This window comes from Falco biarmicus, chromosome 10 (assembly GCF_023638135.1).
Source record: "Falco biarmicus isolate bFalBia1 chromosome 10, bFalBia1.pri, whole genome shotgun sequence".
Lineage (NCBI taxonomy): Eukaryota > Metazoa > Chordata > Aves > Falconiformes > Falconidae > Falco > Falco biarmicus.
This window is the reverse complement of record NC_079297.1, coordinates 5,318,277-5,345,972: the sequence shown is the minus strand read 5'-3', so window position 1 is coordinate 5,345,972 and position 27,696 is coordinate 5,318,277. Positions and strand designations below refer to the sequence as shown.

At 47.3% G+C, this 27,696-nt stretch overlaps 1 protein-coding gene across 2 annotated transcripts in view; it reads left to right on the top strand.

Annotated features, from left to right (window-relative positions):
* The window catches only part of ZHX3 (zinc fingers and homeoboxes 3), a 50,488-nt gene that overhangs the window by 5,770 nt on the left and 17,022 nt on the right, over nt 1–27,696 (top strand). For both annotated transcript variants that reach the window (XM_056353641.1, XM_056353642.1), the window contains exon 2: nt 13,056–13,162. The gene's annotated coding sequence lies outside the window, so the exon portion shown is untranslated. The remainder of the gene's footprint in view (nt 1–13,055; nt 13,163–27,696) is intronic.

Here is a 27,696-nt window from a genome sequence, read left to right as displayed (position 1 = left end):
TGGTCATTAGAGAGTGACAAGTTATCCTGGATCGTGTGCAGGAGGTTATGTGAGCCTGTTGTGTGTTGTGCTTTGGTTTGTTAAGCAGGATATAAAAACACATTCCTTTTCTGAAATGTATCCTGCTCTTTCTTTCTTTCTTTGCTAGGAATCATTTCCATGTCGGAAATATTTAAGACAAGGGGAGTGTCTGCTTTAGAGAGGCAGAGCTAATTTAAAACCAAAAATCTGGGCGCAGCCCCCCTCACCCGTGCTAGCAGAGGGGAAGCAGACTTGTGGTCTGGCCTTGGAGCAAGCAGATGAATGTGAATATTTCATTAAGACCATAATCCACCTGTTAGGCTCCGCTCCTCCGGTCATGTGTGTACCGTGAAGTGCAGCGAATATTTTAAATAGCAGCCTGCACTCCCTGCTCCAGTGTCTGGCATTTTCATGTTGCTTTGCAGGCAGGAAAGATGGAAACGGAGGGTGATGTAGCAACCACGGCAGGTTTGCAGGTCCTTTGCTTTTAGCTTTTTCCCCTCTGTTGTTGGTGTTTGTTTCAGTGGTGTGGTGTCGCCCAGCTCGCCCAGCCAGGATTTGCAGTGCTGAGCCATGTTTGCTCTGCCACGTGCCGGCACTGTTTCTGGAGGTTGGAAATTTGGCCCTGGCCATCATGGTAGTGCTTATAAAAGCACTGGAAATGAAGGTGCTTTGGAGGAGGCATCCTCGGAGCCAGTATACTGGGGTTAACTGTGCAGAGCCCTCTCCTGTGGATAGTCACTGCTGTGTCCACCCGCACCTAACCCTTTGCCGAGCTCCATTTGCTGCTCCGTGCTCTCCTAATTTTGCCAGCATCCTCTTCTTGCCAGGCTGCCTGTCTGGATCGCAGCAAGCCCCTGATCCCCTTCTGCCTTAATTTAGGAGTGCTGGCTCGGCCGCCCCCCAGCCCTTAGGAGGTTGGTGGTTTCCCGGGCAGATGCCCACATGCCCCCCACAGGGACCCTGCTTCTCGGGGGATGCGCTCCCCAGCATCCAGCCTGGAGCTGGGCTCCTCCAGCCTCCCTGTCCGGGGGGGGCTGCAGCTCTGGCTGTGCCTGCCTGCACCAAAACTCCTGCTTGTGGCAGGGAAAGCTGAAGGCAGCTGCCTGTCCTGCCCACCCGGGGGATCGCTTGGGCTGAGCTGGGTCTCTGGGGGTACCTGTGATGGTGGCAAAATAAACCACAGCACGAGCAACCCCGGTACCCTGCCTGGCCTCGCTGCCAGCCTGTGCCGCTGCTTTGTTAAGCCTGTTCTTCAGATGTGATTTTTCAATCGTATTTTCTGCTCTGGGAATTCCTGCATGTTTTCTGGGGTGGTGTTGATTCCCTTCGGCATTGCAGGATATTTGCTTTTCTCGTCACCTTCCGAGGAGGCCTCAGAGCAGCTTGTGGGTGCCCAGCAGTGGGTGGGGAGCAGGAGACTGGGCTGTTTAAAGAAACTTTAAGGCTTTGACACTCCTACTTTGATCTCTGGCACGTAGGTTAGGTTTTGGTGGTGTTGGTTTTATTTTTTTTCTTTTTTGTTTTTTTTTTTTTTTTAATTGTAGTTTTCATGGGCCAGTTGGAGAGCTGAGAGGGTGGGGGGTGAGAAGGAGCCCTTGCTTTCAGGGGTGACCACCAAACAAACAGCCCTGCAGGGCCAACACAAAGTCCTTTGTGTGCTCAGAGCCCTGCTGTTGATGGTACTGGCATATGTGCTTGCCCAGGTGAAGTGAGTAAATAAGTAGTAAGTGAAATAAGTAGTATTTGAGAGTCACATAGCAAAATTAGGGATCTCTTGCGCTGGGTACCTCTGAAAGACGGTCTCCGTCAGGGACTTACACTTGGCTGGTAGACCTGATAGCTGGAGAAAGTGGTTCTTGCCAGCGGGCGTTGTGGATTGCTGTTGCTCTGTCCCTCACACTCTTCTGGGGTGGGGACAAAGCCACCCAAGTCCATCAGAGCTGCTGACAGGACAGGGGCCAGGATGGCACGCATGTGCCATCGCCACCTCTGCTCCCTGCTCTGGCGGACCCCAGCTCCCACCGCAGCACAGGCGTTCCAGTGTGGCTGGAGCCCTGGGCTTGGGAATGGGGCCTTATTGCCCACCTGTGGGCAGGTTTTCCTTCTTAATTAGAAATGTGGGCCAAGTGGAGGAGGGTACGGTCAGTGTGAGGCAGTGGAGGATGGGATGAACAACAGAGGTATTGATGTACGTGGAAGGGTTGCATTGCCTTCCCAAAATGTCTGCTCCTGAGACGTTGCTGCTCTGCCCCTTAACGCTCAGAAACGCTGCGTCGTGCGTCTGTGCTGCCAGGGTTGAGTTTTTCAGGTCCTTGTAGGCATGAGACTTGGAAGAAAATAAAAAAAAATGTTGCATTTAAAATGTCATTGATTTCTTTCATTTTTTTTTTTTGTATTTTTCTTGTAATTTAATCAATTCCCTACTGTGTTGTAAATTCCAAATGTGAATGGGAAATAATCCCACCAGTACAATAATTAGCATGTAACCAGCAGATGAAGAAAACCCAGACTGCTGAGCTGATTGGTGAATGCTGACTATTTTCCGAATTAATTTCAATAATCACATCTCCCATTTAAAAAGAAGGCAGGGCAGGGAGGAAGTCTTAAATTTCCCTCAAGCTCAATGTAGCAAAAAATGGTATGTGCAGTGTAGCTGTTCTCCATGTGATTATAAAAAAGAGATGAGGGAGGTTCTTGAAACTGAATTTAGATACAAAGTATTGTATTGCTAATTTTGCAACTGAAAAGCCACTGAAATTGAGCTTCTTGGGGGGAGGGGGATGTAGCGGGGTGGAGAATAGAAATTGTAAGTCAAATATCTGTAATTTTTTGTAGGTGTGTGACAGTAAATAGTCTAGTGGAAGAGGAACATATTCCCTTGCAGTGGTGCTTTGCTTCAGGATGCAAAAATAAGCCCACTGGAGGCTGTTAATAGTGAAATTTGTTTCTGTGTTTACCGAGCATCCATTCAGCTCCCAAATAGGTTCTTGTTGTGCTTTGAAGGGATGGATGGAAGTCAGCATTTGGGAAGGGGTGACTTCAGAGCATGCCAGAGCTGGGCACCCTCTTACCACAGGGATCTGCGGATGTTTTCTGCCCTGCCTTCCTCCACTGCTTTTTTTGGGCCAGTTCTGCCCCAAAGGTGGGTGGTTGGAGAAATCCCCTCTCTGCCGTGATGCCTCCATGGTGTCATGTCCAGACAGCACCGGGAAAGGTCACCTCTGCAGAGCTGTACCTGGCAGCTGGTGTAATTACGCACCTGAATTCACATTCACTATTAGCAGAGATGATTTTATCTCCTAATGATGTTTTTCCCCTCCTAGAGCAGCTTTGGTCATCTAGCCATGGCCACCTTGCCCTCAGGGCTTATTTTTCCAGCAGGAAAGCACAGATGCTGCTGCTACCAGGTGTTGAACCAGAGCATCACTTCAGAGATGCTTTTTCGTTCTAGTTTAGACTTAATTTCAGCAACATTTACTAAGTTGTGGTATAGCTCGGTGCTTGTAGGCCTAAAACTACTTTAGAAATGCAGAGGATGGTCTGCTGTAGCCCTGACCCTACAAGTATTGCATATGAGCTACCACACTGTGCTGCAAAGGCGAGAAATCCCGGTGCGTTTGATGGAGCAATCTTTTTATGAAGGTGTTTGCAGGATTTGGGCAGCTGAAGGTGCCTGCAATGTGAAATGTTCACTGTGGCATGAAGCTGGTGATCTGATGTGCCCCCTGTTTTTGGCTGCCCAGGGTCACCCCATGGTGTGACAGCCAGGAGGGAGACCAGGTCCCAGAGAGCATCCCTGGTGTGTGGCTCTCTGCTCTTCTCCCTCCCAAAGGCTCAGGGTATGGTGACGTTGTCAGATGTTATTTAAAAAAAAAGTCAGGCCAGTCCAAGTGCTTTGAAATGGTATTTATTATTTTATAAATTCAAGCCCAGCACTCTGTGGGAAGGTATGCAAGCAGATCGCTACGGTATTTTCTTTGCATATTTTCCTCATATTAGAGACAGTCTCGAAGAAGTATCACATTGTTTCATTTCCCCTCCACACTTCATGTTTTTCTAAAAATAAAAGCTAATGTCAACAATCCTACAATAACGAATGACTGAACGTGCACGTCCTGCACCCGATTAAATTTTTTTTTTTTTTGGTGAAAAGCAAGATTTAGCTGGTATCACATTTTTATCCATAGTTCATAATACGTCTTTTAAAGCACCTCACTGATGGCTTTTTCTTTTTGCCTTTTTAAAATGACATTAATCAAGTTAGAGGCTGAAAACATTCTTGCAAAGCAGAGACCAAGTAAAGTCACTTGAGGTGAGTAAACAAGTTGGCTTTTTTTTTTTTTTTTTAGTGAAAGCCAAATGTCCGGCTGCTGCTACGTGTGTTAAGGGTACCTTAAATACAGGGTGTCCTTCAGTGCTGACAGACATCCCAAACACCTTTTATAATAAACCTCTAATTATAGCTTAGCGACTCCATAGGTTCTCTGGATTAATTTGGGAATATTGCACTGGAAACCAGGGAGAATATTTATATTTTCTGCAACTGATGGGTGATCCGGTTTTAGAGCTGGACCCGGTGAGCATGGTGTTTAGTGATGTATTTATAGAGGAATACAGAGCTGTGCTTGCTGCTGCATAATACAATGTTGGGGTTAAACTCTGCATTTTGGGAAATACTTCCCAAATGCGTTGGTGTGGATTCCCAAATCCAGACTCCAGCTGAGCTGGTTGGAAAAAGGTTTGGCTGGTGGCCAGCTCCTGTAGCCCATCACTATCTCCTGACATCTGACACTTGGATCAAAGCCCAGCACTCAGAACCAGGGACTTCAGTGAAAATCTTGGCTTTTTAAAGAAAAAAAGACCTCTGGAGCATCGCAGTGACTGAGAAAAGCTGGAGAATGGGAATTCTTGGGCAGAGAGGGGTAGGGAGGTGCCCTCTTCTTACCACCCCGCGTTAGCCTGGTTATTTCCCAGTGTCCCAAACTGAAAGCCACTGTTGTGGTGTTCGGGGCTTGACTTATGGTTTTAGAAGTTGGCATGGCTGATACTGGCAAGTTGATTCTTTTCTCCTCTGTTTATTTGTTTCTTCCCCCCTTCATTTTAATACTGTCTCCTGGGAGATTCCAGCTGAAATCTATTCATTGCCGAGATGTTTCTTTTCCCTTGTGCCATGGATGCTGGGTCCAGTTTGGCTGCGGTTTTTGCTTCTGGCACAGATGAGAAGAGCAGCAAGACAGAAGAGCTATGCTTGCTGCTGGGTGTGTGTGCATACATCCTTGTAAAGATACCCTATAGATGTCACACACTTGTTGTGGGCTCAGTCCCGCTTCCACAGAAACAGCAAAGCTCTCCATCCATATCACCGGGGCTTGTCCTCCTCCATCAGGACCTGTGCATCCCCTGGGCTTTGATGGACCTGCCTTGCTGCGCTGCTGAATCAGTGAGGGGGTTTATTTCCATTTATATTTCCCTTACAAGCTTATGTTAGAGGTTTGTGAGACAGCTGATCTGATCTGACGCTGAGGGATAACAGCAGAAAGCTTGCTGCTAGCTCAGAAGCTCTCGGAGAGGTCTGGACGTACTAAGGGATAGGGAGAGACCGCAGGGGCAAGGAGAGGGAGATGGGGGGTGAGGGAGAGCAGAGCAAGACCTCCTGTTTGGTTTTTTTTTGCCAGGGTTAAGTGACTAGATCATGGACACGTACCCTGTCTAGGCAAGCAAAGCATCTGTGTTCAGCCGAGCTCCAAAGCTTCCAGCCCCGCAGGAGCTCCATGGCCCTGCTCCCATGCGTGTAGTTGAGCACTGGCTGCGAGTGCAGCGGCGCTGGGGACAGCCGCTCTCTCCCCTGCCTTTGCAAAAAACGTTGGTTCTGATCATGCTTCCAGGGCTGAAGTTCACAGTGTTGTTACCCCCAGAAATATTCAGAAGTCACCAGTGAGACACTGCAAAATCCTGAAGCTGGACCAAATCAGGTGATAATCCAGCAAAGGTTCCTTCTGCTTGGACATCAGTTCTTGAAAGTCTGGATCACGTTGCACTCCTGCTTGAGAGTGTTTTTCCAGAATTGTGTCTAGACACTTACTGTTTTGTTCCCCCCGCCCGAAATCTGAGGTTCTCATGACCCCAAGAGCTGAACCCTCTCCTAGCTGATACTCCCAGCAAGAGCATCTTTTCTCTCTTTAAATATGTTGAAGCTTATGATAAAATTGTGAGGCTTTGGCAATGCCAGTTTGGGTGCTCTCTGTGTGCCAAACCCTGCTGAATACATCTTTTATCAGAGATTTGTAACAGTAGCTGTTGGAGGGGGGAGCTTCACGGGAGAAGTGCCTTCAGAAGAATGCTTTTATAAAGGAACACTGTCCTGCAAAAAAAAAAAAAAAAAAGTGCCTTGCAGGCAAAAAAACCCCTCAAGCCCAACATTTTTGTGTTCACGTTGTAAAATTTGCCCATTAATTTGGGTGAATAAGGTTTTGCTTCCATTTCTAGACAATTTTGTCCTCTTTGTATGAACAAGAACTATTGTGCTCCAGGCATTTTCTTTGGGGGAAAAAAAGACATTTAGGTTCTGACTAAAAAATGCCAAAATCCTTGTTTTGTGTAACTCTCCCCAGGCTGAGCCCTGGCCAGGTCCCTGCAGGAACGGGGATCGGGACCTGGCTGGTAGTTTGCTCAGACAGGGCTTGTTTGTAGTAGGAAGAGCAAGCTGGGAAGACCAAAGATGGGTCCATTCATCTGTTCCGCCTCAGGAAGAAGGAAAGTTTAGGGAGAAGAGAAGGCAGTAGGATTTCTGAGCAGCAAATGTAGTGATAAAGGAGGATGTATAGCCTCTGGGAGGGGGCTGGGGTGTGCTCAGCTCTTATATCTGCTCTGGGTCCCACAGACCTTCCCTTGCGTCCACTGTTGAGTTGAGCAGTTTCTGGTCTCTGCAAGAGCCGGGTATTTCTCAACGACAGAAATGTGAAGCTTGTCCTCCCACACATTTGCCTTGCAATTAAAAATGATTTTCCTTTAAAAAAAAAGGATTTTTTGTGGAACACCTGCTTTAAAATTACGCTGGCATCTGAAAGTGTTTTGGCTGCTGTGTTGCAGCCAACACCTAAGGATGCTCCTGCTGTGAGCATCCTCTCCAAGGAGGAGGAGCATGGTGCTTTGCTCTGTTTTCAGTTTTGGTTTGGATTGTCATACACTGTTCTTAAGTAGCCATTTACTCTTTTCCCCATCTCTTTGGTACAGAAGCAAGAGAATAAAACATTAAAAGAGAAATGTGCATATAATCCCTTGAAAATTGACAGAGGAATTTGGCAGTGGTTGCAGCCTGTGAATGTAATACATAGTATTTTATTATTTTTTTAAAATCATTAGATTTCAAGCTGACAATTTAAATGACAAATCACCCTAAAAAGATATTGTAGACAGTGTAAAAACTGTCAATGTGTTTTTTCTTTGCTAACTGTGGAGTCTGCAAGGTCCATGCAGAAAAAAAATAAAAGGTTCCTTTGGCTTTAGCCGAGCTGCATGTGGAAGCTGAGGGCAGTGAGGTCCCTCCTATTAATAATTTGTATTATAATAGTGTAGCCACTGCTGGCTCCCAGGCTTTTTTATACCTGGGTTAATGGCAGTGCTGCCTGCTGCAGTGTGCCCAGGGGGACTTCTTTGCCAAAGGAAATTTTATTTTTGGAAAAAACTTATTTTTGCTTTTGTTGTCCCCTCGGTCCCACAAACTGTGAGTGGGACCAGTAACTGCAGCTGGTTGTAAAAGAGGCTGGAGATGAGGGCAGAGGCACTGTTCAGATACATTATTGAGTGTATTGACTGTTTAGATATGTTATTGAGCATGGAAGGCAGATCCCAGGGGACTGGCAGAGCCCCCCCATCCCAGAATATCCCAGCTCACAGCAGGAGCTGGAGCTAACGATGCAAAACCCTCCAGGCAGTGCTGGAACGGAGCTGCAGCTTCCCACGTCCTGCAGGATGCTGTAGGCTCGAGATTTTTGGATGAAAGGGAAACCAGTGCTATTCTATTTCAGCCAAACTGGATAATCACAGATGATCAGAGCCCTGTTAAGCCTTGTATAAAACATGTAACAAAGTGATGATTTCTGCTCTCAAATAATAGATAGTAAAATTTAGATATTTGTATCCCTGTGGTCCTCAAAGCATCCTTGTGGGCAGTGAAATGAAAATGTGTGGGAGTCTGCTCTGTGTTTCCTTTTCTTGGAGCAAGAAGTTGACCATCATTTGCTGAGCTTTAATGCTCAATGCTGTACATACCTCTTGGTTTTTTGTTTTTTTTTTAAATCCAGCCTGGATAGGATTTAAAATTTTTAAAAATCTGCAATAGGAATTTTTATCTTAACAAGAATATTCCATAATTCCTTCTCTTTGTGATGGAAAAGATGATGAAGGTAGGTGTGAATTAGACCATGTGTCTATCTGCTTGTAAATTGTTGGCGATTAGGCGTAAAAGTCATCTCTCCTTTTATCTCTCCTGAAAATAAACATGCCGCAGTGGAGAGGTGTGTGGTGCAGAAGGCTGGGGGAAGGTGTCCTCTCCTGGTTCTGGCAGGAGGAGGTCCAGAAACCCTGGCCTGAGTAAGGCCGAGTTCTTTGGGATTGAGGGAGGAAATCTTCAGGTGCCTAAAAGGGAAGGTGGTGTTTGCTTTCTGCATTCACAGGTAGGGCAAGAGGTCACAGTCCGAAAACTGTGGAGAAAAAAAAAAGTTCAGATTAAATATTGGGCAATACTTTCCTAAAAGTAACAACTGGATTTGATGGTCTGAAGAGCTTGTGGAGCATCAGTTGTTGGAAGATGAAAAAGGCTTGGAAATATCTTTCTAATATTTCTTGATGCTCATTCTTGCACGGTGCAGGTGCAGTTTATTCTCCTGCAAGTGGGAGTTGTCTTGATGCTTTCCTGTCCTCTCTTCCTACAGCACTGGCATGGAGTGGTGAGGTTAGGAAGGGTTGTTCTCAGTCTAAAATAAGCAAGAGATGACAAATGATGTTCTGGGGCTTAAATTTTCAGGCACTTAAAAAGATTGAAGTGACTAAAGATAATATAAGTTTGCATGCCTCTCTACAAAAGCAGATGTTGGCTAGAAATATTTTATGCTCTTTGATTCTAAAATTGGATGTTATGGACGCTAAATTGTATGACTTTTGTCTCTCAATGATACAGCCTTTCCAGGACACTGGTTCACTTGAGTTGGAGGAGACAGAAGGGGTGTGAGTGATGTTGCCTTTAGTGTAGCTGTTTCTCTTCGAAGAAATATCAGTAAAGACAAGTTCCCCGCTCTGTGTAAATACTGGAGAAATAGAAACGGCCACTTTAGAGATCCTGAATGGTAACTTGTCAGTCCTTTAATTGTACCTTGGGAAGGAGAACCTTTTTAAATCGGCATCCCGCACGCAGCAGAGCTCGCAGGGCTGGACAGTCTCTGCTGGGCCGTCTCATGAGGTCCCACGTGGCTGAGAAGTGTTTCCTCCCCACGCATCCTTTGCAGGTCAGGACTGTGTTCTGCAGCATCCTCTGCATCCTTTTTCCTCCAAGAGCCTTATCAAAGACACCAGCGTGATGCCAACGTCCCTTTTTTCCCTATAGGGAACAACCATTTCATAGTCAAGCAGGGAGCAGGTCTGTGCTATGGATTTGCAAACAAGGTGCAAAATCTCAAGCCAAGTAAGAGTTGGTTCTTCCTTGGCCACAGCTGTGCGTCACTGCACATCACCTCTTTTGTTAGATCCACACAAATCAACTCAGATCTCAAGGTATAAATGAGCTTTCTGCTCCTTGCTAGATAAAACAATCCATTTCAAGACCGTCCATTAATGAGAGCTGCTAAATCATAATCATTGGAAACTGGTCTGCGATGCTCACTGAAGGCAACAGAAAGACTTGTTTTATTGTGGGTGATGGGACATGGAGCGGCACGGTGAGGAAACCTTACCGTGTTCTTGGTCTTGGGGGCAGAAGGTCCCATGGACCACAGGAGGGGCCACACAGGCACTGCAGGAAGGTGCCCATCTCTGCCAAAGCTGGGGTCTTGCAGAGTGCCTGCATGGCTGAGCTACTTCCCAGTCCTGGGACCAGCAAGAAAAGACGAAGCATCCCCCGAAGCATCCCCCTTTGGGGACCAGGGAATTGTTTTCATCATCTTCTGCGTTGTTTTGCTTTTCCTCAGCCCGACCTGCAGCGGGGCAGAGTGCTGAGAGCTGAGCTTGGGGTTGCCTTGTCTGCTTGTGTGAGTGTCAGACTGAAGCAGCCTTTGCTCTGCAAGGAGGCTTTGTTCTGGGGCAGCCTTGTTCCCTTTCCAGCCACTTCAAAAAAAAAAAGCAAACAAAAACCCAAAAGAAACAAACAAAAGAGAGGGAGAAGAGAGCTAACAACTGTTAAAAAAATAAATAAATCTGGGATGGGGTTGCCAGGTGAAAGGAGAAACAGAATAGTCTCTATTCTTGACACTTTGTAGTGGTTTTGACTTTTAAGCGTATAGACCCTCAGTGGGTCCCTGCACAGGGATGCTGCTGGGATGCAGATGTTCCTCCCTCCCTTTGCACAAGCCTGCTGTCCCAGCTGGTCCACGCATTACGATTTTAAACCCCCAGGTATATGAGGATGACTTATTCTCTGTGTCGAGACTGTATTTGGGGGATATATTCTTCGTCCTTGAGCTGTTTGCAGGTTTTGAGCCACTCAGTCAAGCCCAAGGAAGCCCCAAGACTTGGAAAGGATGGCAGTGGGGTGGTAATGACCATCAGTGGCTCTGGCAGACAGTGGAAATCTCTGAGGTAGAAGGACCCAATGCTGGGATTTTAATATCTGAAAGAAGTTAGTGGGGGAAAAAGCATGCCTTGGTCGTCCTTGTTGCTGTTCCAGTTTCCGTGATAAGCAGTTGAACTGTTTGCGTGTGCTGCTTGGAGGAAAGCCCAACCCCTGCCCCCCTGCTCCAGCTCTCTCCTATATTATTGTACTTGAAGCAGCAACTTCAGGCATTCAAGGAGGAGCTGTCAAGGTAATAGTGGTGCACAGTGCCAGGTTGCAGGGGTTTTGCTCTGTATTTCAGACGAAGGTTTTGGGAAACTCAGATTTTTCTCTGCCTCCAGCTTAAGTTTCTATTTAAACCACCTTTAATTTCAGGGAGCGCGAGGCTGCTCAGACTGCTGTGGTCAAGGTCGCTCTCCTTAATTTAGGTACTCCAAGAGTCACGAAATCTTGTCTGTTAAAGTTAGGCATATGTTGGATCCCTGAAGGAGTGTGTGAATGATATTAAACCTACTGTAGCAGAGAGCTTGTATAATAAAGGGAGAGAGACAGTGGTGTTATTGAAGGAGAAATGGCAGATAAGCAGCCAGGGCCATGCTGTTATCACTTCGTTTGGGAGATGGTAGTGTTGTGCAAGTCATTACAGGACATTTACACAAATTTCTGGAATAAAACCCCACTCCATCAGCAGTCTAATATTTGTTTCTTATTAGATGTTAAACATTTTCTGGCATAGAAAAGGTTGTCACCTGTTATGTCAAGGTCCCAGTGTTCAACACTGGGATGTTTCCAAGCATGTTGAAACCCAGTTGGTTCAGAATAAGCCTCTTCATTTTAGGGTTGGGAAGGGGGGAAGAAAAGCAAAGAAAAATAAAAAGCTGTGGCATCTAGCAGGAATTTAAAGCATCTTTTTCTTGTTCTCTGAACTCTTGTGATTTACCAGCCTTGGGGCTGAATTTTCCCCCAGTTTTGTGCTCACTTTGCATTTTCTGTGAATTAAATTGGGAAAATAATGTACAGCAAATAACACACAGCAAGCAGCACTGCAGGTCTGGGGGAAGCTTTGTCCAAGGGCGGCTCTGTAGCAGGGAGCATTGGGACACCTGAGTTGTTTTTTTTTTTTTTAAAAAAATCCACTCCTGTTGGGGTTCGGTTTGTGTGGTTACAGCCAGAGTGGAAGCTTCTTGTCTGCAGGAGTTTGGATGGGGTCGGGGGGCACCGTCCCGAGCTGTAATGCATCTGTGCTAGTTGTCTGGTGAAATCACTCCATGCCATTAATTTACGTATTTATTTTAATTAAAGGAACTCACCGGTTGCGTGCGAAGTGTATGGTCAGCAGGATCCAACCTGAGCAGCAGATCAGCAGGGCTTTGGCAGGGGACTTCAGGGGACAGGAGCACGCACGCTGGCTGACGCACAGAGGCGCTTGGGATGTGTTGCTGGGGGAGGAGACCCTATCACTGGCCATGCTTGGGCAGGAGCAGAAAACAAGCGTAAATTTTCCTTTACTCAGGAATCACAACATAATTTTCCTGTTTTTCATCCTTATGAGCTCTGGCTCACCTTTTTCCAGGGTGACTCTCTGTTTTTCAGTATGCTGTTTTCTCCCCCTGTCTGAACTTAATCCCAGAAATCCACTTGGCTGGTTATCCCTTTAGATGGTTAAGTTTAGAAATTATGAAATACATCAGGGTGGCTCTGCTGCTTCTCCGGGGATGAGGGAATGGGGACTGCACGGCAGCAGAGGAAAATAAAGGGGAGAGAGGAAGCCCACAGCTACAAGCAAAGCGGCAGGTTATATATAGCTGCAGGCTGTGGCAGTGTCGGTCAGGGTGCTGTGATTGCTTCTCTAAATATGTTCTTGGCCAGCTGAGATCTCCAGTCCCGTTAACAAACCGAGCCCATGAGCAGTGGCCGAGAGCCGGGGAGCAGCGTCCCTGGTTTCCAGCATGCCGCAGGCTGGGAGTTTTTTACTTCTGCTGGTAGATTTATGAGAGCAGCACAGCTGAGTGCTTGGTGATTAACTCTGTGAACTTGGTTAACTTCCGATACATGATATTTTTGCTAATTGAGTGGAAAAAAAATAATCTGACGTGTGTTTTGGGGTGCTTCAGTGAGGATGTGCTGTGGGAGCACGGTGGGGTGGACAGCTGGGAGACACCTTCAAGTGATCAGTATTTTATGTATACTTTTAGTCTTTACTAACCAAGGATTGCCTTCTCCTTTGGAGGTACAGCAGTAATTTTTGGTGTAACGTCTTCTCTTCCAGCCCTGAATCCCGGCACAGCTGAAGCGACTGCAGGCACTTTAAAGATGCACGCAAGCGCGGAGGAAGAACTGGAGAAGGAGAGGCTGAGGACGTGGTCCCCTGTGCAGGTAAGTCGCCACTGCCACGTCGGGCTCCATGTGTGATATGGACCGTGCACCTTTCTGTCTCGGGTAGCCTGGGCAGGGAAATGTGCCCTATTTCAGTGTATTGCAGGATTCTCCTATGAAGGCTGTTCTAGCCTGCTGGCTGAAATAAGCGATCCTGCAATGGTTTGCTCCATTAACCTTTGAGCCCTGCTTTGCTCCGTGGTCAGTACAGGTCTTGGGTTATGCTCCCAGCTGTCCCTAAGAAGGGAGCAGATCTTTTGCCTCTGAATGTCACACCTTGGACGGGACAGAGTTCAGATGTCCTGTGCATTTGTACTCTTTTTCCTGGCTGGTGCTCCTCTGTGCTAGACCACTGATGTTGGTTTTTTTTTCCCCACCTCTAGGAAACCATATAACTTAATAAATATTTATCTGTCTCATGGTGTGGATGAGGGGTCAGGGGAGCGATGCATTTTCTCCTTGGCTTCAGCCAATAGAAGAAGTGTGCTTGGAAATAACACTCTGGTTTTCCATTACACTGTTCCAGAATTTTGAAGGAGAAATTGGGTCTCATACCAGAGCAAAGCCATCTCATTTGTAAGAAATGAGGTTTTTTAGTTGAGCATTAGTGTGCAGGCTGGTGGGGAATTCATTCACCCAATTCACAGCTGTGTGACAAATGACAGTGTCCCTGTGGAAATGGGGATTTTCAAACCCTAGAGTGATTTCTACCCAGCTTGTGCCATGCCTGGAGACTGCTTGTTTCTAGACTTTATTAAATAATCCGCATCAGGACTACCACAACTGGACTGATGCTGTTTACTGCAGCTTTCCTGACACGCTTCCAGCTCTGCAGGCTAAATCCAGCCTGTTAAACTGGTAGGAATAAACTAATGGACCCTGCTGTAGCACGTGATGTGCTGGGATCCACGTGCACCCTCAGCCTCCTGAGAGCTGTCCTCCTTGAAGTTGCCTCAGTTAATTGCATACTAGGTGGGTCCTCAAATTCCTTATGGCAGTAATCTTGCAAATGCAGTGAAAACTGTTGCTCTTGGGGTTGTCTTACCATTATAGATGGAGAATTAAGCAGGAGGAAGAGGTTAAAGCTTTTGTAGCTTCACTCTGCCTTGGTAAACAAGGTCAGGGTCTCTTGGGAGGGAGAGTAGGGGGAAGGGAATTAAATTTTATATCCCTTGGTATTTGCCACTGAAAGATAGTAATAACGCGTTTGGATGCTTTGTGTGGAAGGTCACTGGGTAAGTGGGGAGGATTCCTTTGTGTTACATCTGCAGAAAATAATGTCGTTTATTACTGAAGGGCTTGCACCCAGAGACAGACTGTGGCATTGTAGCACCATGTGTCATCCTGCCTGTGTGCTCGCAGTCCTGCGCTGGCACACGGGGGGGTTCCGATATCTTCTTAGGGAGCTTTAAGAACCAAACTCAGGATCTCTGCTCTAGGACTTGGCCCCTTTCTCTCCACTCCTCCATTCCCCCCACCCTTCTCTGGTGTCCTCTCCCTCCCAATTAATTTGTTTTTAAAATGATTGTGCTATTGTGTGCATCAATATGCACATAGCCTGTCTTGTTTTTCTCTTGGACTGAAAGTGCAAAGCAAATCTGTTTATGGTTTTGGTGAGCTAATTCTTCCCCACCCTAGATTTTTAAATAGACTTTTTCTTTACCAAGCTTGCAGAGCTTGCAGGACCTATTGGAGTAATGGGAAAAATATGTTGTGTGCTAACGTTCCTTTTTTGTAAAACTTTGTTTACAACACCCTATTCCTAGCAGTGCATTTGGGAAGTGCATATCTGGATGCTGAAGCAAGTAGAAGACTTTGAAATAGGAAAATGGGTATTTAATGTGTTCAAGGAGGAAATGTTTTGAGTTTCCAACTTTTGGCAGTTGGATTGTGAAGCATAATCTAGTGAGCTGTGCTGAGTTGTCCCTTCAATTATTTAACTTCTCCTGCAAATCCCAGTTCTCAGGCTTGGCTGTTCCCTGGGCTGCCTGTTGCCTTCAAACAGGCTCCTCCAAAGCAGCCGTCGGTTCAGACCTTGCAGACGAAGGTAAGAGCAGCGAGGAGTGCTCTTGGCCTGTAAATAGTCTGTTGGCTTCAGGTCTCAGTATGTCACTGGTGTGTTGGAAACATTATTTTTACCTCTTGATCTCATCCTTCCTACGAATCAATCTCAAACCTGTCTGTTTAGGTTAACAACCTTGTCTGCATCCTTGCAGGGGTTTGCAGAGTACGGTTCTGCTCTGTGCACAGCATTTTCACCAGGGCGTTTTGGCTGCTGGGAGGCAGAGCTTGGCTCAACTATGGGAGCACTAGAAAAACCCCACGGACACCAGTGTCTGTGATGTCCGGTTGGTGGCTTGGCTCCCAGCACTATAGCCTGCCCGCCCCACTGCTGCACCTCCTCTCCTCAACACCTGGTTGTTATTTGTTTCTACTGTAAACTAAACGATGAGCTGCTTGTGACTGGCCACAGGGTGGGAGCTCTGCGTGGAGGTGGCCAGTACATGTGCAAATGCACTTCCAGGCCAAGCTTTGTAGAGCAGATGTGGGCTTGGCTGAGGTCTCTGGGTACTCCTGAAACATAAATAAGCAGGAGTAGGATTTCAAAGCTAAGCAAATTTTTGATATCATGCCTCTTCAGCTGTGTGTTTAGGGTCCAAGGATCTGGAGGCCCATGGTTGCTAGTTTGATCTTGTTGCTAATAACTGACTGGAGGTGCTTCTGCTGAACTGGTTCTTGCAGGGGGCTGAGGGGTTCATCCTGGTCAGATGGCATGGCATTAATGAAGACGGAACCCATGGTGTGAAACGCATAGGGTGCTTTCATAAAACTGGGTGCTCTGCATGAAATCCCCAGTTCCAGCTCCAGCATTGAACGTGCTCCTCACTGGGGTTTAGGGTCACGTGTTGCAGAGTGACAGCAAGGTCTTCTGGTGGGTAACTTGAAAGTGAAATGGGCTAGGGCATGGTTATCGTGCTCCTGTGGCTGTCATCAGCTATTCCACCAACAGCTGCCTCTGCTCTGCCAGTAAAGAGATGGGGGAAAGATAGATTCAATTTCCCCACCCCGAGAGACAAATTTTTACTGAGAGCAAATGTTCACCTGCAAATCTGCAGCAGAGCACAAAGTAAAGAATTCCCCACCTGAAGGCTTTGCAAAGCAGAATCGTCCTTTATCCATGTAACTTGGTAGTGCTGGGTTTTTTTCTGTAACAGAGTCTTAGTGGAGGTGAAGTTCTCTCTTTCTGTTCTTTTTCTTCTCTCTTCCCGTTGAGCTGATGGAGTTTGGTGCTCCCCAGGAAGGTGATGGTTGGGGGTTAGCACTGAAGAGGGCTCATCGTTCCCCAGGCAGGTGGCCGTAGCCCTGAGCATGGAGCTGTGAAGCTGTTTTGAGAACTGACCAAAGGGATCTACCTCTGTTTTCATTTTCATATCTCCCCAGTCAGGATGTGTAACTAAAGTTTTCCCCACTTGCAGCTCAGACACAGTTGTCCTGAGGCAACCCCCCTCATCCCTCCCTCCCTACTCTTATCTCTTATTGACCTGTCTGCTGGGGACATGTATACAGTATCAGTGTGACAAATTAAATTGCTTGTACCCAGAAAGATGTGGCCACTGGATGCTTAAATGCTGCATAAACTTCTTGGCTAGACCTGCACTAACTGTTTTGACTCCCCCCTGTGCAGGCTGCATTGTATTGCTTGAAAGGCAAATTCCATCCTGCGTGGCCCTTTCCAAACCTATTGCCCAACACTTTCACTATTTGTCATCAGCTGAAAATTATCTGAGCACTGTAGATACCCACGGACATGGTTTGATTGTCTGTTGTATTAAAAATTGCATCTGTCTGCTGGAAGGATTTGTTTTGCAGTTCCTGTTTCCATGTGCATGGGCTTCTCCCATGCTGGAGGTCAGAGGGGTTTGGGGCACAGAGTGATGCTGCAGCCTGGGCTCTGCTGTTCCTCGTGGCTCTGTGAGCAAGATGAGCTGTCCCCCAGGAAGGCACCGGGGTATGTGGGGAGGTGGCACTGCTGGGGCTCCAACAGTGGCTGTCCCCACCCCGCAGACTTGCAGGAGCAGCCAGCCTGGATGCTGCTGAGATGCCTTCAACCAGCCCTGCCTGGTAGGGCTGCGCTGAGGGTATAGAAGGCTCCAGCGAAGGCCATTTCTAGTTTCTGTAGATGGACTGGGGTATGCTGAGAGACGCTGTACGCAGATTCCTTTAGGACGGAATAGAGCTGTGTCCGTGGCCCATGAAAGCGCGGATAAAGTCCATTTGGTTGTTTTTGCAGCAACACAAACTGATTGCGTGCCAGGTTCAAGGAGAGGCCTCGGGTGAAGGGAAAAAGGCTTTTTGATGTTTGGCTCAGTGCTAAGGCTGCAATATTCTGTTTCATCCATAAGTATTTATGAATGAAGATGCAAATCCAAGGTGAAACTGGGGAACTGGTAAGCTCTCACTGGAGGCCACCCTTCAAAACAAAGCGATTAATGCGGAGGTAAAACACCTTCTTATCTCCCAGCTTGATCTGCAGCCTTATAAGCGCTTTGGTGGTTCAGCTGTCTGCAGTGCTTAGGGAGTTGTCTGTTCCAGCACACTGAATGTGCTGCAAGTTTTAATTTATTTTACTTCCAAAACAACCCTTTGAGCTTGTTGGGCTGGAAGGGAAACTCGTAATAATTCTCTGTGCCAGTGTATTTCAGCATAATCTCCTGGCAGCGCTTTTGTCTGCAAACTGGGAGGGTTTCTGACTAAAGGTGACCCATTAAAAGGATGATCTCTGTTAAATAACTAGACTGGGGACTTACAAGTCCTGGGTTCAATTACTTGCTTTCTATAAGCTTCCTGTGACCTTGGGCGAGTTATTTGCAATTGCTGCGTGCCTCATTTCCCTTTCTGTAACACACTGGTGACAGCATTTCCCTTCCAGCCAGGAGCTGTGGCAGTGGGAGGGCGGTCCGTACCCTTTTCCATAACTGGTGTGTGAAGAACCTGGATGGAGTAGAAAGCATGACCATCTTACAGGCCTTTCTTCTGTTCTCCTGGGGAAAATGGAACAGGATGATCGTTGAAATGGTTTTATAGGTGAGATCCTGGGGCTCCCTGCCCGACTGCAGGTGTACACCAGCGAGGTCATTAGCTGCTCCTTGAGCTGAGAAGCCTTCCTTAGTGCTGCTTTCAGTTCTTTAGCTTCAAATTGATGGTCAGTTGGGGTAGAGCAGGTTTCTGGTGTTTCTTTGGCCTCAGCATAAAGTTTTCCTTTATTGTAGTATTCTGTGTTTGCGCCTGTGCTGCCTTTCTGCTTTAAACCTGGGTGGGTGCTAGGGAGAGGTGATGGCTTTGTGAGGAAAGATGCTGGCATGTGGTGCTGCTCCCCACTTCAGCGTGCAGACGTACCTCGGGCAGATTGTTTCATCCCTCCTTGCTCCTGTTCCCCCTTTCCAGTGGGGGTAGCAGTGCTGACCACCCCTTTTACCCCTTCCTAAGGGTCAAGAGAGGCTTTCCAGCGCCCCTGAAACATGCTAAAACCTCCTGGTTGGGAAGGCAGACAACAGGGGGGGGAGCAGGGGCCTTGCTGGCTCCCACATTGTGCCGTGAAGATTCCTTGCCATTCCCAAGGGATAAGCCCATGGGAAGCCTCCACATGATGGCCACATCCAGGCAGCGCAGGAGCTGCCTCCAGTTGCCTGCATTTTGGGTGCAGCGGAGCTGCAGGAGGAGTGATGCTGAACCTCCTTCATCCAATGGCATGCAGCCCCTCTTCCCTCTGTAGAGCCTGACGGTCTGGGGTGGATCTGGGAGAGCTGCTGGCCTGAGACCCCACCCCCCCTCCCCGTATCGGTGACTGAGCTCCAGCCAGTGTGGGATGCTGGGATTGAGTGGATGGAAATGAGCATCTTTGAGACGTGGCGGAAAATTTGGCCTCGTGTTTGTGGGTGGGTAAAAATGCTCCCGGGGAATATCTGACTCTCCAGAAGTAACACAAATATGGATACCTGTATTCGCCTGTGTCATGTAGTTGGGTTTAATGGCTTGTGCAGGCTGTTGAGAAGCACCCCGAAGCAACTTAGCAGCAGATTGTAAATTGGGGCCAGCTCTTTCATCTTTGGTGGGAATATCTGTCATATGAATTTGTATCACACCGTGGCCCAGAGAATCCATCCATCCATCCCTTTTGGACAGAAGCTTTTCTTTCAACTCTGTTCTGCCCTTCCCAAACCCCAAAAGCTTTCCTCTTCAAGGTATCTGGAGTTAGTGACATGCCAGGTGGGATGCTGTGAGGCTGGGCAGCTGGCAGTGTGTGCTCTCCAGGAGAGGATAAGAGGCTGGAGCTGCTTCTAGACCAGGGGGTTGCAAAGCTCAGACTGCAGGTAGGTCTGCCAGCTGTTCCCTCAGACTCTGCCTCTAGCTGGGAACCCTCCTGGAGTAAAACTGTGTCTTAAAGAGCAGGACCCACACTGGTAAAAGGGAAGAAATCAACCTGTTGATGTAAAGGATGTGGTATCTTTAAGCACTCCTGTCTAACCCCCTTCTTTTCCCATTGCATGGTTTGTGTGGTCCTCATGGTGGGACAGCACACATTTAAGGCTGTGGACTTTTCCCGAAGTTGTGGGTCTTTTAATCGTTCAAGCTGCTTTCTGTACTGGGGAGGGTAAGCTCCAGGCTGGCGTGTATGTGTGTGGAAGATCACGCAGATGTGTGACTTCTGGGAGCCTTCAGAGTTGTCTTTTGGAGGATATTGGAGCTCTGGAGAGAGGTTCAGCAAGTGTCTCATGGGGACAATCAAAAATGCCATGGAAATAACCACTGGCAGAGGAGAGGAGGGATGAGGAGAAAATGCCAGGCAGCAAGGGGGGAGGCTGGTAGCAGTTTCCTAAGGTAAGTGATCTGCCGTGAACCATTTCAGAACACCTGCGTGTTCTGGGGGACAGGCAAGTGGGACCTGTGTATCCTCCTGGGAGCAGCCCTTGGCTGGTGGGCAGCTGCAGTCCCACGGCACCTTGCCCAACACGGCAGCTCGAGTGATTTGAAAGGCAAAGGTACTTTCTTTACTAGCAGCTTTTCACCACTCGTTAGCACTTGCCAGGTAGTGACGAGACTTGCCCCATTTTAGAAGGGGAGCGAGGATGAAGGGTGCGGATAGGAGCAGCTGGCCTTGAGTTTTGGGGGCTGCCCCTAGCAGTTGCTGAGTCCTTTAGGTGTGAAAGCAGATGGTCTAGAGGAACCTTAAAAACAGTGGGAGTATGGCTCTGCGGTGCTTTGGATAGTGCTGCAAACCACTTTCCCAGCTGTCACTGGAAGGTACGTACAGTTTTACAGCATTAATCCATGGAGAGCTCACTTCATGAACCCTCTCGCTCGGCAGCTCTGCCTGATCCTGGCCGCTTGGGCGAGCAGCCTGACTGACGCAAGGACTTGTGTGATTGATTTTAAGAACATGAAGAACATCGTGGGTTTCACTGTGAAGCTGCCTCATATGCTCCTAGCTTAACTGAGGACGAGTCCCACTGAGTGAACTCTTCCTCTCCGTGCTCCCCTGATGCTGCAGGCATCTATTCGCTTAATCTTTTGCCGGCAGGTGATTATGGGCTTGTGTGTGGAGGGAGTTCCTGCTGTCCTGAGCTTTCTCCAGTGTGACACGCTGTCATTTTGGTGCAATATCATTAAGCTGCTTCCAAGTCTGCTCTCTCCCAGCCCAAGGAAGAAAGCCGGTGCCTGGAGGACCACATTCTGCTAATGTGAATATGGTTTGGACTGCTGCCCTAGAAATGAAAGGCTCCATCATGCCATTAGTAAGCCCCCAAGCCAGCTGGTCGTCCCCATTCCTGTATTTGCAGACTACCTGCTGACACAGCATAAATGTTATTTTTACATTATCGTCCCCTGTGCTGACTCCTCCTGCAGTTTAGTTCATTCTGCTGTTTTCTTAGTTATGTTAAACAGAGTTAATAATGTATAGTCTGCCATTCATCCTAATGATGCTGGTGAATGTTTTACACTGGTTCATTTATTTCTGAAAAAAAAGGAGGAAGTCTTGATCTTTGTTTCTCTCAGATTATAACATAGGCCGTGATACTTTTGGTGGTGTAAATCAGGAATATTTATGTTATCCATGGTACACTTTGCCATGAGAACTTTTCCATGTGTGGTTGAAATGCTGGGCAATTTTAGATTCCAGAAAGGCAGCTTTTCTCCAAAGGCTTCAAGTTAAATCAGTTCTTATGATGGAATGAGAGCCTTCAAATAGGCAAACTGATTTTTTTTATTTTTACTGAGTCTTATTTCATTTCATTCCTTGGTTTATTCCTGCATTCCTATGGAAGGATGTCGTTCCCATCCTGCTAGTCCTGCACCCAGTCTTGTCTAACTCACGCAATTGTTTGCGAAGGGTGGCATGGCTTCAAGAGGGCAAAATGGAGCAGTCGGCTCTCCTTTAAGCAGCATAACGATAGAAAACAGGCACAAATCCTTTCCCTGTTTTCCCTTTATGTCACCTGTCTGCACATCTGATTTGGGCAAATAAAGCAGCTACTAATAAACTCTTATTTGCTGTTGTCACAGGAAGGGCCAAAAAGTCCTGGGACCAGTCTACATTTATGGCTTGGATTTTTTTTCTTTCTTTTTTTTTAGTAATTCGTGTGGGTTTTTGAAAGGAATATTACTCAACAGTCTCTGTAAATTACACAAGTGCCAGAAAGCTGCTCTGTACCCGTGCAACAGCAGGCTGTAGGAAACAGGAGCTCAGTACTGATAGGCAGCCTCGCCTGTCTGGTGAAGAATTGATGGAAACGCTTTGCTGGGAGTGAGAGGTTGGCCCAGATGTCCTCATTCTGCAAAGGGAGCTGTGCAGAGCTCTTTGGAAAAGCAAGAGTCTTGTTCTTTCAAGGTGAGCCAGCACCTGCTTGTGGGGATGGGACCAAGGTTTCTCCCACTCGGACAGAGAATATGGGAGCAAGAGCCAAGCACACGTGGCCGGAACCCTTGGGGTTGGCACATCGTTGTCAAAACCCAGAGCTGCTGCTGTCCCCCACGGGACCGTCCTAAGCAGGGACTGGGCCAGTGAGGTGGTAGCAAGCCTCTCTGCACTAGTATGAACATAAAATACTTAGAAAACTCATCCAATACAGCTATTGGAGATACACTACTAACTTCACACCTGGCTGCACGCACAGAAAGCGGGGAGTTCCTGGGGTTGTGGTGTCTGTGGGTGTATTTTTGAAGCCTGTGGCCAAGACCTGAAGATTGGTTTGGTACGGCATGGCAGTAATTGGGCAGTATTTGCATAATGATAGTAATTTCCTTGTTCTTATTTCCGGAATTTGGTTTACAAGACCATGCAGCAATGTGACTTAAAGCTGTAAGTATTTGTCTTTGTTGGCAGTTGGAAATGTAATATTAGCTGTGACTCTTTACAGAAATAAGTGTTCAGTGTTGGAGCTAAATTGAATAATATGGTGGTGTTTGTATCTTAATCTTCCAAATAGCTCTCTTAAGTTCGCTCCATTGATGTCTGAAAGGCTTAAAAATAATAAACTCTATTGTGTAGAGCTTTGAATACAGAGTGCAGGCTTAGTAATTGCTGGCGGTTCATGGGTAGACTCGCTAACACATGGCAAGGAAGCAATTCTCCCAGCATGCCTGATTTTTTTTAAAAAGAATCTCCTCCTATCAAGGCCTTGTGAGCCACAAATTGCTGAGTACATCAATATTTTGAATAAAGGCTTGCAGGAGACCTCAGTCCAAAACCCCAAAACCCTTTACTTGGGCCATCGTGCCATTTAAAAACACCTCTTGTTTTCCTCATCAGTCTGCTGAAAGCTGTTTCCATCCCCAGCTGCCGAGCAGGGTAGGTGGAGTGGGTTGGGGAGCTCATCTTCCAGCCAGCGAGACCCCGCCGGCTGCCTGTCAGCAGGGAGCTGAAGTCCAGAGACCCTGTCCCCTGCAGAAGGTAACAACCCAACTCCCAACCTTCTGCCCTTCAGAGGAAGGGGCAAAAAAAGCCACATACCGGGTGGGTTGGATTTTTTAAAATGGTGTTCAAAAAATGAGGTCCCTGGGGAATCGAGTGTCAAAGGGAGAGCTCTGAAAGCAGGGGTCAGGCTTTGCTGGGTTTTCTTAGATGTCCCCTGCGTCCTTGTGAATGAATTTTTAACCGAGGAGTTGCAGAGGGCAGCTAAGGGAAAGGCTGGTTAGACAGCAGGCGTGATTTAAAAAACAACCAAAAAACCAGGAGAGAGAAAGGAGGAGAACATTATTTGTTTATCGCAACTGTACTTGAAACTAATTTTAAATATCTGTCTTCTGAGAGTAAGGAAATTCCTTTAGCTTCCAGCAGTAAATAACTGGGATGCTTACAGCTCACAGCTGACCTACAGAGGATGGTGAGTTTTCAACTAAAAAAAATAATTGACTCTCCAGTAAGGCCAATCCATTCCAAGTGTCACTAAACAGCTGGAGGAAGAGTCTGGACAAGCACGGTTCATATCACAAATAACCTCTGAACTTTGAACTTCGTTCTGTGTCCCTGCGTACTGTCCAGAGTGGCTTGACAAATGGTTTTGAACAAATAACAGTTTTCAAACCAGAGAGCGAATGACAAGTAGTATGTTTGGCTGGCAGGTGCACGATTTGGATGCCTGGATCTTGCCCATGGAAATATCAAATAAAATCCCAAATCCATTTTTCTCTTACTATCAATCCCAAAAGAAATGGTGAATGTTTCAGAGCAAGGGAGAAGGTTGTGTCCTGTGAGCTCTCGGCTGTCAGCAGATGAGGGTTCAGCAGCAGGGACGATGTCGTTCTCCATGCCCGTTCTTCTTGGCTGCTGAGTGGTGGAGCACCTCTTAGCTGTGGCGAGGGCTTCTGAAGCTCGGCTTCTCATCAGGCATGTCTTAGCAAAGAGTTTGGCCATTAGGATGCTGAGCCCTCTCAGTGGTCCGCCCTTCGTTGTGTCAGCAGGACCTGCTGGGAAGTGGGGACTTCGGGAAGTCTGTCACTTATGTAGGTACTAAAAAGGAGCTGGACTTCTTTTGAAAATGGTGTTCTAGCCGAAGGAGCTGAACACTTGCCAGTCTGACCATATGCTTCTGAAGGTCTTGTGGTTCAGCGCTTTAGGCCAGGGTACTGTCTATTTAAGGCAGTGGAAGAAAACCCTGTGCTACTCCTGCAGAGCAGGTATGTGAACTGTAAGCATCAGGACCAAATGGTAGTTCTAGAATTAGATGGTGTCCCTGATTTCCCTCTTCAGTTTTAAGTGGATGCAGCGTTCTTCACTTACAGTCTCAACTGTTGTGTTGCATTGTTGTATGGGGTTGAACATCTGCCCCTTCCAGCCACAAAAGTGGCTCTGTTCCAGTGGTGGGTGGTTTCTTTCTATTCAGGGATCCTCTGAGGCCTGGAAAAGCTTGAGTATTAGGCATTGCATGCTGTCAACTGTTGCAGATCCCCTTGGCTCCCCTTCTTCCAACATCTGCAAGGCCAGAATTGGCCATCTTGGTTTGTCCACGCACAGTGCATAGCACAGAAAGACCCTAACCCTACCAGCCACTGCTGAGCAGGGAGTGGGACCTCACCAGGAACCTGTCCATCCACTGCCAAAAATGCCTCTAGAAGAGGAGAGGGAAGACCTGTCACTAGCTCCCTGGGGAGGGCTGTGCTGCTGGGACCACAGTGCTGGGCTCCTTCTCCACCCACAGCACCCTCGCTAGTGAATGCTTGTCCTCCACGCCACAGCTCTGCTTTAGCGGTGGTGTCCTGCTGCGTGGCCGGGAAAGGAGCAGGCAGAGCAGCCGCGGCACCAGCAAATCTCTGCAGGAGTCCCTTGCACCACGTTAAAAATGGCTGGGATGCTACAGCAGAGGGGCAAGGTGCCAGTCCCACGCAGGTCTCTCAGCCCAGTATTTCTTTCCCCCAGCATTGTGTGCAGGTGATTGACTGGCGTTTGCTTGGCAAAAGCCTTTTGAATATTCATTTGGCTGGCGGGAGATGAGAGTATGGTAGCTCCTTGAAATCAGCTTGGGGAGGGGAGGCAAATAAGACTGCCTTTTTCTTGCTGCTAGTGCTACTTGAACTCTCTCAAATGCATACTTCACAGGGATAAATGATTGCAGAGACCTCAGCCTACCTAACAAGCCTGCACTTGTAAAGCAAAAATTATAGTGCCTGCATACTTGCCATCCTCATTCAAAAGCCCATTCCTCATTAATATCGCTTTATACATATTATTGCAGCTCGAAATGCCATTCCTCTTCTCCCCACCCATTTCCTTGACTGGCTGTGACATACAGGAACTACACCCAGTGCTTGACTCGCCTCTCCTGACCTTTTGTAACTTGGCTCCAAACTCCTTTTTTTGGGTCTTTTGCAAAACACTGTCAGAAGGGAAAAATCCTTTGTTAAAACACAGCCAACTCCTGCCTCAACGTGGAACAGTTTGTTCTGCTAAAAGAATGAGCCAGTTCAGTGAGCAGAAAAACATTGCCATAAACCAGTGGACTCAATAAGCTGCAAAAGCCATCGACTGCGCTCAAGGTCTGAAAGGACGACTCTGAGGCAGGATCCACAGGGGATGAGGAAAAAAAAAATATAAAAAAAAAATCCTCGATCCTGACCTGCCAAACCCCGTTTCCTTGCTTTCAGCCCAAGTATTTTGCAGTTGTCTTTTTGATTATAGCAACCGTAAGTGGGGGAATGGGAGCTGATGCTGGGCCAGAACGTAGCGCAGCTCTTGAAGCTAGCATGTTGTAAAGGGCATGGTGGATGAAGTCATCCGAAAATGCTCCACTGGGAAGGGGCTGCAGCACTCTGCTGCTCTTCAGTCTGTGCTGCAGAGGATCAGCTCCAGCACCCTACATTTGCTGTCTGGTACTATTTAGTAGGTTGGTTTAGTCCTTCCCACCCATATCTTGTTTTAAAACTCTGGACACTCTTTACTTCCCTGGAATTGCTGCAGGTCTGTCCCTTACGGGGCTGCTTGGTAACTGGTGGTCAGCCCGTCTTCAGTGTTTCTTCATTGCACAAGGGACTTGGATGCTCAGTGAGAAAACCATGTGACCCTCTAGCAGGCTTTTGGGTTTGTGGTTCTGCAGCAGGATCGTTTCAGTGCTGGTATAAAAGCTGATGCTGGTGTTCTTTTAACAACAAACGTGCTAGCATCTAGAGCTGTGGTTCCCAAATTTGGGTGGTGGCCCCCAGATAGGGTCAGCCATATGGAGGTGGATGTGCAAACCTTGAGATGGGGTTCTGAGCAGAAGTGCTTCAGAAACATGGGCTCAGAGGCTTCCCCCAAAATGACTCCTTGGGACTGGGCAGGCTGCAGCAGCGCTGGGAGCACGGTGGGCTTCTGTGTTTTGTGTGCCCTGTTGCCACTGAGCACTTGTGAACTTCTCACCAGCTTGGCCAAGCATTTCCTGCTGATTTAAAAGACTTAAGTATCCTTGTCAGAAATTTAACGTGGACCAAGATCTACCTCTGGTTCTCATTTTGCTTTGGGAACTGGGTGTCTTTACTCTGAGCTTCCCAATAGTTTTTTAGCTTGGAGCCAGTTCAGTAATTTCAGATAATAAAAATATGAAGAAGTATATTTTAGGTGTAACCTAACCCTTTTCACTTGCATTCCAATGGGCTGCATCTGCCAAAGCTGGTCTTGCTCTACCTAAAGGGTGATGCTTGGTAATGAGCTCTAGGCGTGGGATCGCAAGGTGTGTAGCAAGTCTGAACGTGGGGTGGCAGAATATTACGGACCTGTGTGGGGCCGTTGGAGGTGCCTGTGATCAAGCTGCAATTGCAAACAGATCCCTGGCAGTGCAAGCAAAAAGAAAACCTCCTGGAGAAGGCACAAGGGGGTGAAACTGGAGCTCCTGTGCATTTATAAACATGGCCAATGTTCTCATACTGTTCCGTTCAGGCACGAACCAACCCGCTGGTATTCACCAGCTGAGTGCGAGGTGATGGGAGACCCAGATACCAATGAGCTGAGGGACTTCTTGAAGCTCCGTTAATGCTATCTGGTGTCCTCTGCTGGTAGCATTAACCTGTTAACCTTAGAGCTGGCTCTGTCGAGAGATGATTATCTGTCTGCTGGACCTTTTCCTTTTGGGGGAATGCCAGGAATGTTTTGCAAGATGGACAAAATGTGAGGATTGAAGCTATGGAGGTGGGTCCCTGGGATGCTGGGACTGTGAACCCTGCTAAGGTAGTGTAACTTGGAGCAAATCTGTAATGAAGCCTCTATGCCAAAACAGATTATTATTTTTTTGGAAGATGTTAATGGTATGATTGCATAACGGTTTATTTTGTGCTTGATCAAATGGATGAGGGCAGAGGAAAAGGAGTGAATTAATGTTAGTGATGTTCAAACAGAAGCACGCAAAGCTCTGAGGGATGATCAGTGGTTTTGTTTTGATGTGTGTTGTTTTTTTTTTTTTATTATTCCTGACGTTCTCCTGAAATATAGCACGCAGGCTTGTCTCTAAGGGGGGCACATTGCCAATAGTCTAAAGGTTATATTATCCTAGTGACCTATTTTTATACTT